The sequence below is a fragment of the Notothenia coriiceps genome, unplaced genomic scaffold (assembly GCF_000735185.1).
Source record: "Notothenia coriiceps isolate Sejong01 unplaced genomic scaffold, NC01 NC01_scaffold00029196, whole genome shotgun sequence".
NCBI lineage: Eukaryota > Metazoa > Chordata > Actinopteri > Perciformes > Nototheniidae > Notothenia > Notothenia coriiceps.
In genome coordinates, this window is record NW_011361897.1 from 100,110 (window position 1) to 106,336 (window position 6,227).

General features: G+C 44.4%; 1 protein-coding gene across 1 annotated transcript in view; it reads left to right on the forward strand.

Moving 5' to 3' along the window:
• myo10l1 (myosin X, like 1) overlaps positions 1–6,227 on the forward strand; it is a 62,390-nt gene that overhangs the window by 24,322 nt on the left and 31,841 nt on the right. The gene's annotated exons all lie outside the window — the stretch shown is intronic.

Here is a 6,227-nt window from a genome sequence, read left to right on the forward strand (position 1 = left end):
TATTTTTGAACCCGCAGTAGTGTTTAAGATGTGCCGAACCTTCGCGTTATTCTCACAATTCCGATATCCTGGCTTTTTATGCTACATGAACAGTTGTTTGGGCAGAAACTTTTGTTGTTCTACTGGTTCAATGTTGGGCCTGTTCAGAAACAGCCTGGTACCCCCCCTCCTTCACGGATGACCCCCCCCCACACACAGCGCGAGAGAGAGAGCGAGCACACACACACACACACACAGCTAAACACACCACACCAAGACACACACACACGAGCACACACACACACACACACACACACACACCACACACAGCACACACAGCCATCTCATCACACTATAATAATCTACCGGGCCCACTGCTACATCCTAAAGAACTGCTTTTCACGGATTTGAATCTGGTTACGATGTGTGAATTTTGTTTCTCTGATGCGTGCCATATAATTCGGAAAATTATATATTTTTATCTTTTTGCAGTTGCCCGGATATCTGTTTATTATATTCATAACTGGTCGTCCTTACTTTTTAGCATATTGGCTTATGAGTGTTTGTGACTGTGTGAGTACGTTTTAACGCATGTAAGATATTCAACACTAAGTGTGTCTGTGTCTCTTCCTGCCTTCAACGCTGTGAAATGTCTGTGTCTGTGTGTGTGATGTGAATGAGGTGTGTCTGATGTCGTATGTGTTACAAAGTGGTTCGCCACACAGCCCATGTTGGGTGGGCCGACTGTCTTACAGTCACGTGGGAGTTTGAGCGGCAATCGCTTTTTCTTTAGCGCTGGAAATCCGGGCACATTATTGCTCGTGGGAGTATTATAAACGAACACTCAGACAGATCAAGGAGGCTTGCAGACTCTGTACTCAACCGCGACAGTAATCGGTCAACCGAGCCGCCGGCAGAGTCTGGATAGACGAAAAACTAGACAGCAACGAGAGCCTATAATATGAGACCGAATGTGATACACCTTGACGAAGCATATTTAACTTTATTTTTCTACAGAGTGTTTTCAAGAGTCTTCCAACATGCCTGGGACTCTGATCATGCAGGATAGTATCTACTTAGGCTTGAATTCCACGATGCATGGAAATCGCAAGCCAACTTTTTAACCACCATCAGAGTGCAACATTGTGCAGGCTCATACTAGATGGATTTCACAGTAGTCCCGTCGTTTGGATGATTTAAACATCCATGTGTGTAGTCTCGCCCTGATATAGATTCTTTAGTTTCCCAAAAAGCAGACGCCATCATTGTCGTCAGTGGATAAGTGAAAGGATGAAGTCGCCAAGTGTTTGACTCTGTAGAGTACCACAGGTTCTACTCCTAAATCCTTTTGAATTTCTCCATAAATAATCAGCCCTATACCGTGACGTTTCACTCATTCACGTCAAAGGAATAGACGATAGGGTAGACGTATGAGCTGATATTGTCATCCGACCGCAACCGAGCCGCCCTCTTGAAGCAAGGCTGCTGTTAAACCTCAATGTCTCCTTTACTACCTTCGACATTACATAAGACCGTCAGGCAGAACTCACGAGTCGGGCGTGCTCTCTCTGACATTTATTTGATTGCGAAGTAAACTACACGTACAACCTTCCTTCAGGTTCAACCGATTCACTGATGGCTACCCGCGCCGCCAGCTAGACCCGTGATCATCCTTGTGTCTGCCGCAGTTAGTGTCCGTGGATCGGAGTTTGTGCGTCTAGGATAATGAAGTAGCGATAACCGAGGAAATGAACCAACACTGTACCACCTCCGCATGATTCCTACAGAGGACTTCGCTCATAAAGCTTACCGTGTATCGCTCACATGCATCGAGACGTTCCAGACGCCCGCAGTAGCACAGATCTGATGCTTCTGGACCCCATGATGAGCTTTCTGAGCGCAGGTGAAGATAAGATACGATGAACATCACATGAGTCGACTCCTCAGAGGATACGGTTTGGTTCAAGTCAAACGTATCATAAGTTATATAAATACTGTGGATATATCTGACTACAACAGTGCGCTCATAAATCGTTTTAAGCTCTTATTGCAAACGATGTGTCACATGATCGCTTCTCGTTGTTACTGCATATTGCTGTCATTTATTGCTCACGTCCATTCTAGCTCACGTCATTCAAATGATATTCTGAAAATCTTAATGGCTACATATCCATACAAAGAAACAAACTTTTATCGCGGAGCGAATGCTTAGCATGGGAAACGACTCGCTGGTATGTCGAGCTAGCGCATCATTTGTGGTTTTACCACGTGCATGCTGAAGTGAAGACTCTCCACACGATATGGCTGACGGCAAAAGTTTGTTGGGGTTTGTATCCTGTGACTCGCACTTCCATTCCCATTTTCATCATTGCATCCACATGTTTCATCATGAATTAACTTATGTATGTTTTTTATACTTACGGTCGCACTTGCTTACCCGTTTTCGATACTTTTATAACTGTATTCTTAGCATGTTCCTACACACTGTTCATTACTGCTCACAGGGTGCCTGTGTATTCTAGTGCTATCATACCCCTCCTCACTGGTATTCATCATTCAATTCATTCTATATTTATTCTGTAGATTGTTTAGGGTTTTCATTTACTGCTTTTTGCACTCCTGGGTATAAGCTAAACTGCATTTGTTGTCTAGTGACCTGTAATATGTCCAAAACAATATGTGGAATCTAATCTTGGAGCGAACAAACTATTTACTTGTACTACATATTTGATATTAACGATTTAAACACATGTGTGCATTCTTTATATAATGCAAATCGAGCAAGCCGACTATCGGAGTAGCACTTACAGGCTGCTTTGCATTCCGCCAATCAACCGACAGAAGAAGAAGAACAAGGAACCAAGACTCAAGAAGCGACTCCGAGCCTGTCCCGACTTAAGCGAGCTTTCTGAGCATCCTCCCCCGGCTGCCGATGCTATTCTCGGTCTACTTATCGAGCGTGAGCCGCAACCCGCAACGCGTCTAAACACGCCTAGTATCATCTGTTGTAGACCCCATAAATAATAAGCACAATTCTCAAAAAGATAAACGCCCATTCTCAAAATGTATAAACGCGCAACAATAGTTTTGATTAATATCGATTAGAGTGCCCTCATATACATAAAATAATTGAGAGCAAGAAAAAGAGATATGTTATCTAACAAACCCAGGTTAGATTAACATTCGGAAGAGGGAAGCGGCTGACGCATGTGTGGTGACTGCAGCAAGGTCTGTGAGGTAGGGGCAGGCCTCGATAGCTTGAGTGCTTTGTGTAATGAGGAGGACTTTGAAGTTGATTCTTGACCGGACGGGGAGCAGTGGAGGTTCCTCGGACACGGCGTGATGTGCACACTCGGAGAACGGTTGACATAAAGCGGACAGGCAGGACTGTTCTGGATATGTGGAGTTTATTGAGGAAGGTGGATGGTATTGCCGTAGAGAATGCTATAGGCATGTGTCGAGTCGTGATGTGAGGAATGCATGAATCAGAGTTCAAGCAGCAAGACGTCAGGTGGGAGATTGTGGTACGCCCAATGTTTGATGAGGTGTGAAAAAGACCGGTCTGCCTGATGTGTTGATGTGGTGGTTGAATTGAGCTACTGCTGATGAATGACTCAGAGCTACAGATGTGAAAGGAGGCATAGATTGAGGCTGTGCAGAGCAGACTGTGATCGATTAAATCAGCGCGGAAGCTCTGAACCGGACGCTCCTTACCGCCGACCTACTGAAAGTCAATACCCGCTAGTAAATAGTCGCGGTCATTGGGGGTTGTGCAAGGCTTGTTACTTGTGACGAGCTGCGGCTCATCTCGATACGTAGACATGATTGAGACGGTGATCGCAGTCGGTGAAATCTCAAAGCAATACGAACTTGTGTCCTGCTCAGATTCGATTTATTATTGTTACTTAACATATTACCAGATACTTAGGAATCGATTATTGGAACCAGCTTAGGTTCTTCTTTTACATATTCAGGTACTGGATAACCAGCGTAATGCAGTTCGAGCTTCTGACAAGTAAGTGAACGAGTAGAAAATATAAAAGGAATTGAACGAAATGTACAGCAGTTTAGAATTATGAATCGTTTGAATGAAAATCAATGAGGATTAGTCCACTGTACACTTATAACCACTAACTGACAGCAGTGTAGTAGCATAGTGCATAACATATGATAATATCAATAATGGTAGAGTGCAAGTATTGATAATCAGCGCAATATATATTATAATAAATCAATATGAAAACATTGATGGAAAATGAGGAAAAACAATGTGCAACAATGATGAAGTACATGTAGTAAATGGACTGAGTGACGTAAAACACTACAACAAAAATTTTCCATCAATTAAGACGATTTTTTGACGAATGCAACGGCAGGAGTGTAACAACAGTGCGCGCTCAGTGATAAAACGAGGTCAGACCGGCGGAGCGCATTCGTCATTTCCCATTAAGCATTTAGCTTCTGCAGCCCGTGGAGAGGAACGACTGCACCGCCTCGCCGCGCCTCGCTCTCAGTCTGCCGGCGGTCTTTGACGATTTCAACTGTTTTTTCATGTAGGCGAGCCTCCAGAACAAGTCGAGCCAAAATGACTAACATCATGCAACGCACTACGCAAGACGTTGATCGCAATTGCGCAGGGTCTGCGCAGGTCTCGCTTGTCTCAAAAAGCTAGTGACTTGGCTGCAGGGGTAGACATTACAGGGGTAAAATGCCAATGGCCCCTCCGGGGCCGGCGGGACTTGTTTTATCACTGGCCCCACCATTGTAACCACTGGCCCGGAGCATTCGTCCCAAAAAAAAAATCGACTAATAATGAAGAAAATTTAACACCATTATGTTGCAATAGTAATTTATGCACTAACTACATTACTACTTGTACTAACAACATTTGCATCATTAGTTCTTCCTCATTTTTCCTCAATTGTTCATATTTGGTTTATTAAAATAATGATATTGTGGTCATTGTTAAAAAATGTCTGCTATTATTATGAGTATTATTATTTGTATAATGCACTTTCTGCCTTCCTGTCATTAGGAGTTAGAAATGTAATGGCTATGTAATTGATTTGATTAGAACCTTCATTATCCTAAACTGCTGGGACATTTCGCCAATACCTTTATATTGTCTACTCTTCACTTACTTGTCAGCATAGGTCCGAGATCTGGAAGGAAGCCAAGGTTATCCCATTACCCAAGAATAAAAGAAAATCCTTTGCTGGTTCCAATAATCGACCTAAAAGTCTCCTCCCAGTGTTAAGTAAATTAGAAAAAATAGTATACACCCAAGTTCAATACTTTTCAAGTAACAATCTGACAACGAACTACCAACATGCCTATAGAGATGGTCACTCTACAAGTACAGCACTTGCACAAATGACCGACGACTGGTTAAAGAGCATGGATGATAGGAGGCTTGTAGGAGCTGTCATGTTAGACTTTGGCGCAGCTTTCGATGTAATCGATCACAGTCTGCTGCTGAACAAACTCAAATGCTATGGCTTTGGTTCTGTTGCTATGTGTTGGATGGAGAGCTACCTGACTAGGAGAAGGCAGCGAGTCTTTTTCAATGGGAGCTTTTCTGAAAGGTGTTGCAGTGTTGGGTCCCACAGGGGAGTTTGCTTGGGCCTTTGTTGTATTCTATATTCACAAATGACCTTCCTTACGTATTAAATAAGTCCAGTGTAATAATGTATCAGAGTCAAAAAGTCAAAGTCAGCTTTATTGTCAAGAATTCTACATGTTGTACATCCAGAAATCTGGAGGAAGCTGTTCCCCAGCCTGACGGTGCCCGAGCTGAGCCTGCGGAACCTTCTTCCTGAAGGCAGGAGGCTGACGAGGCTGTTGGAGGGGTGGGTGGAGTCACCCACAATGCTGAGTGCTTTGCGGGTGAGGCGGGTGTTGTAGATGTCCTGTAGTGATGGGAGCGAGGCACCGATGATCCTCTGGGCAGAGTTCACTATGCGCTGCAGGCTCTTGCGGTCGGCGGCTGTGCAGCTTCCAAACCACAGCGTGATACAGCTGCTGAGGATGCTCTCGGTGGCGCCTCGATAAAAGGACAGCACGATGGGGGGTGATGCTCCGGCTCGCTTAAGCTTCCGGATTAAGTACAGGCGCTGCTGGGCTTTCCTCACTAGTGTGGTGTTGTTGAAAGCCCAGCATGAGGTCATCAGTGATGGTCACCCCAAGGAATTTGGTGCTGGTCACCTGCGTCACAGCAGCACCGTTGATGGTCAGGGGGAGAGGGGGTC